We start from the raw sequence: 5,483 nt of genomic DNA, 5'->3' as shown, positions 1-5,483 counted from the left end.
TCGCCACTGCACTCCAGCCTGGGTGACAGAGTGAGACTCTGTCTCAATAAATAAATAAATAAATAAATAAATAAATAAATAAAGGCACTAATTCCATCATGAGGGCCCATCTTCATGATTTAAACACCTCCCAAAGGCCCATTTCCAAATATAATCATATTGGGAATTAGGGATTCAACACATAAATTTTGGGGGACACACACATTCAGTCTATAGCAGAAACCAACAGCTCCTCGCATAGAGAGAGCATATAATCTAAGCGAACTGAAAAGGCAACTGACGTAATTTCACTAATCATGTGCCTGAAAGGGTGAGGACAGGATAGGAGGAAGAGGGTGATGAGCCAGAATTGTCTGTAAGCATTTGAAAAAGGTCCTGCACTGACTAAACATTTAACCTGAAGTCATGTGGGTTATTTCTAAAAAGCATAGCAAGTTAAAAAAGGAGGCTGTAGAGCAGAAGCTGGAACAGTCTGTGTGACCTTGGGCAATTCACTGATTCTCTCTGTTCTTTATCTAAGGTTCTTTCCAGGTTTCTAGAACCCAAGTTCAGGCTTAACGGCTAGTTCAGGGTTCCTTTCACACTATATCATGCTGGTCAAGAATAAATTACAAATTTGGCCCGCTAAACTAAAAAATCCAGAAAAGGCTCCTACATCTTTAAGAATTAAATATTAAATAGATCTTCATGAGGAGCAAATCTCTTGTTTTGTCAGCCCTCCCCCCTCCCAGTAGGAACTTCTTGCACAAGGCCTTGACCTATCCAATAGCCAACTATTTTCCAAACATGATTGAAAATCCAGAGTGAGAGTAACTGACTGCTTTCTACCTTAAGCAATGAGACTACATTGTCACTGGAATGTAAATGTCCTATCTAATCAAAGTGACATCTTATTTTGATTTATTGCTGCCTTACTTCTCTTTTAGGGTCATCCTGTATTTCTCTTTTCTTCTAACAGAAAGAGGGCAGGTTGGTGGGTTACTAGGCATTCACCATAGAATGAAACTTGCTAATTGTCACCACTTCTGGGGCCAGGGACATCACCTGCCATAATTCTTCCTACACTTTGCTGGGGCAAGCTCTGTTGAACCAGACTTGAGTGGAGCGACACTGTGTAATGCACTCCAATAGAGTATAGCTAATGCCAAAAGAGAAAAGTGGGAACTGTCTCCTGAAATCTGCCACAGGTACATGAAAAATTCCAAGGAGAACAAAGGTGACAAATCCCTGCAGTATGCCACATTTTTATTTCCTGAAGATGGAAAGTGCCACAGCATGCTATTCATCTTTGGGGAAACTGAATAAAATGTCTTCTGAGTCACCAGTTTAAAGAGACTTTACTTTAAAAATATAAACTTGATCCTATGAGTTATAATACAGATTGAACTTTATAGTTGTCCTGGAACCTAAATAATTCTAAAAAAGGTTAAAGTATTTCTAACTTTTTAATTCTGCTGCCTAAAATAACTGCTATTAATAATGTATTAGGCCAGTATTATAAAACGCACCTTCTGGATATGTGAAAGTAGAGGTAAAAGATAAGACCTAGCTTGGTTATTAGACAGCAGAGCCTAGTGTTTAGTAGTGCAGGTTCTGGAGTAAGAGAGTTTGGCTTCAAATTCTAGTTTCACCATTCAATTGCTATGTAACCACTCTAGGCCTCAGTTTCCACATCTGCAAAATGGGAATACCAATAATATTTACTTGAGACTATTGTTGTGAACATGTCAGTAAATAATGTATATAAAGCATTTGTAAGGCACTTAAAACGAACGCTCAACAACTATTGGTGATTACTATTCTAATGACAATTCCTATTAATGAATGAGTTATTTAAATACTTAAAAGTTGAAACTAGTTACCTGTCTTCAAATATGCTAAAGTAACAATCATGCCAGTTAGAATATTATTAAAAATATAGGCCAGGCATTGTAGCTCACGCCTGTAATCTCAGCACTCTGGGAGGCTGAGCCAGGAGGACTGCTTGAGGCCAGGAGTTTGAGACCAGCCTAGGCAACACAGCAAGACCCTATCTCTATAAAAGAAAAAATAATTATACATATATAATTATTTCCTGAATAATATATATGTATGGCATACACAGGTATTGGACAGCCGCCTGCTCTGTTTGGTAAACATTTATCTGCATGCAGATTATGCATTAGCTCCTTCCATTTCCCAATTTTGCACTGAGATGACAACAGAAATAAAATACAGCACTGTGCTGTAGAAGAATTATACCATTTAGCTACGGATCTGTCCATTCTTGCTCATCTGAACCTTTATGTTTTTAGATTCAGGTTCATTTCCTTGAGCCTTCAGGCTGTAGCCCATGTTAATTTGCAAAGCAGTCCAGTAGCCTGTCCTTCACGCTGAAGATATGATAAAGCTTGTGCTTTGAATATCTAGCGCTACCACATCCCCCTTGTGGTCGTGGAGAGTATTTGCAAGGCGCCTGAGAAACCACCAGAAACAGCAAACACACTGGATGTACCCATAGGATCGTAGTTTCCTACACCCTTAGATAACAACATTTGATTCCAGGATTCTTTTTTTTTTTTTTTTAGACGGAGTCTTGCTCTGTCGCCCAGGCTGGAGTGCAGTGGCTGGATCCCGGCTCACTGCAAGCTCCGCCTCCCGGGTTCACGCCATTCTCCTGCCTCAGCCTCCCGAGTAGCTGGGACTACACGTGCCCGCCACCGCGCAGGGCTAATTTTTTTGTATTTTTAGTAGAGACGGGGTTTCACCGTGGTCTCGATCTCCTGACCTCGTGATCCACCCGCCTCGGCCTCCCAAAGTGCTGAGATTACAGGCGTAAGCCACCGCGCCCGGCCTGATTCCAGGATTCCTTTGATTAACACTTCGTGGCTTTTTAACGTATGGAGCAAGAAAAAGGAAAGCAAACTCTTGGCCGGCGCGGTGGCTCACGCCCATAATCCCAGCATTTTGGGAGGCCGAGGAAGGCGGATCTCTTGAGGTCACGAGTTCGAGACCAGCCTGGCCAATATGGTGAAACCCCATCTCTACTAAAAATACAAAAAAAAAAAAAGAAGAAGAAAAGAAAAACTCTTAGGAGAACCAGTTAATACAACAGAGAAGTGAGAAGTATGCAGTTACTCCAATTATTTCCACCTGCCCTTCTCCGCCCCGTCATGTACAACGTAAGAACATAATGTTTTTTATTGCATTTCAATGTTCAATATTATTTGTCACTCCTCTGTCTTCTTTGCATCGGTATATTGTTTTAGAATCTAAATCTCTACAAACAGGAATCATGAGCCTGTTTGGATAGCCTTTAAGAAAGCCTGCCTTCTCATTTTTCTTCCTCTCTCTTTTTTTTTGGGGGGGGGGGGCGGAGTCTGGCTCTGTCACCTGGAGTGCAGTGGTGCAATCTCCACTCACTGCAACCTCCGCCTTCTGGGTTCAGGCAATTCTCCTGCCTCAGCCTCCCGAGTAGCTGGGGTTACAGGTGCCCACTACCACGCCCGGTTAATTTTCGTATTTTTAGTAGAGACGAGGATTTCACCATGTTAGCCAGGCTGGTCTCGGACTCCTGACATCAGGTGATCCACCCGCCTCAGCCTCCCAAAGTGCTGGGATTACAGGCGTGAGCCACGACGCCCGGCTGCATCTTTCTTTTCTCTCTTTCTCTTTCCTTCCTTTCCTTATTTCCTTTTCTCCTTCCTTCTTTTCCTCCTTCCCTCCCTCCTTCCTTCCTTCCTTTCTCCTTTCTTTCTTTCTGTTTTTTTGTTTTTTGTTTTTTTTAATGTCTCGCTGTGTCACCCAGACTGGAGTGAAATGGCACAATCATAATCACGACTCACTGCAGCCTCGACCTCTCTTGGCTCAGGTGATTCTTCCACCTCAGCCTCCCGAGTAGCTGGTAGCTGGGACTACAGGTGCACCACCATGCCCGGCTAATTTTTTGTAGAAATGGGGTTTTGCCATGTTGCCCAGGCTGTTCTCAAATTCCTGAACTCAAGTGATCCTCCCACTCCAGCCTCCCAAGTAGGTGGGACTACAGGTGCTTGCTACCATGCCCAGCTAATTAAAAAAAAAAAAAAAAAAAAAAATTGGCCGGCCGCAGTGGCTCACGCCTGTAATTCCAGCATTTGGGATGCCGAGGCGGGCGGATCCCTTGAGTTCAGGAGTTGGAGACCAGCCTGGGCAACAAGGCGAAACCCCGTCTCTACGAAAAATACAAAAATTAGCCAGGCGTAGTGGCGCATGTCTGGAATCCCAGCTACTCGGGGGAGGGGGGCGCTGAGGCGGCAGTGGAATCACCTGAGCCCAGAGAGGTGGAGGCTGCAGTAAGCTGAGACTGCACCACTACACTCCAGCCTGGGCGACAGAGGCTAAAGATGGAGTCTCACTCTGTCGCTCAGGCTGATCTCGAACTCCTGGGTTCAAGTGATCCTCCCACCTCGGCCTCCCAAAGTGCTGGGATTACAGGCGTGAGCCACCGCCTGGCCACCCCTGCCTTCTGAGAGAACTAAAAAACAAGAGAAATGAAGTGTTAAGTAACTAGTGAGGATAATATAATAATAGCTGACAGTTAAGAGTGTGTGGGAGGCTTTTTAAAAACTTTTAGAATCTATATAATCTATAACCCATGTTACGTTAGACTTTTGTTTATTTTCTTACTCCCACTGCCATCCTCCTCAGAATGTAAACTCTTCAGTTAGCTTCTTTCCCTCCCCAACTTTCCCCAACATTTCCTTCACAGTTCCTCACCCAGGGGTGACTACTTAATAATACTGATCTTCCTGAAGAGATAGGGGGTCTGAAACATTTCTCTTTTTTTGAAAGCGGGCTTCCAGGACAAATTGCTTCATCTCCAAAATCAAGTTCAATCTGTCATCAGCCATTCATTCGTGTTTCGCTTTCGCTGTATTCCTACCACCTAGGAGAGTGACTGACACACGGTAGGCATGCCAAAACATATCTGTTGAATCAATTAATTCCTCTTCTTAAAAATCTAAAACTGGGCTGGGCGCGGTGGCTCACGCCTGTAATCCCAGCACTTTGGGAGGCCGAGGCAGGCAGATCACGAGGTCAGGAGATCGAGACCATCCTGGCCAACATGGTGAAACCCGGTGTCTACCAAAAATATAAAAATTAGCTGGGCGTGGTGGCGCGCGCCTGTAATCCCATCTACTTGGGAGGCTGAGGCAGGAGAATCGCTTGAACCAGGGAGTCAGAGGTTGCAATGAGCCGAGATGGCGCCACTGCACTCAAGCCTGGCGACAAAGACTGCCTCAAAAAAAAAAAAAAAAACCTAAAAACTGGTCACAGGGTAGTGAAGTAGTTGACATCCTGCCACCAGCACAAGGTTTAAAAAGGGCCAGAGGAGTCTCAAGTCAGGCCCAGCACAGTGGGGAGAGGAAGAGCCTGAAGCTCAGCTATTTTTCTTTTTTTTCTTGAGACGGAGTCTCGCTCTGTCGCCCAGGCTGGAGTGCAGTGGCGCGATCTCGGCCCACTGC

The sequence above is a fragment of the Pan paniscus genome, chromosome 4 (genome assembly GCF_029289425.2).
Source record: "Pan paniscus chromosome 4, NHGRI_mPanPan1-v2.0_pri, whole genome shotgun sequence".
Classification (NCBI taxonomy): domain Eukaryota; kingdom Metazoa; phylum Chordata; class Mammalia; order Primates; family Hominidae; genus Pan; species Pan paniscus.
This window is presented reverse-complemented; position numbering follows the sequence as displayed.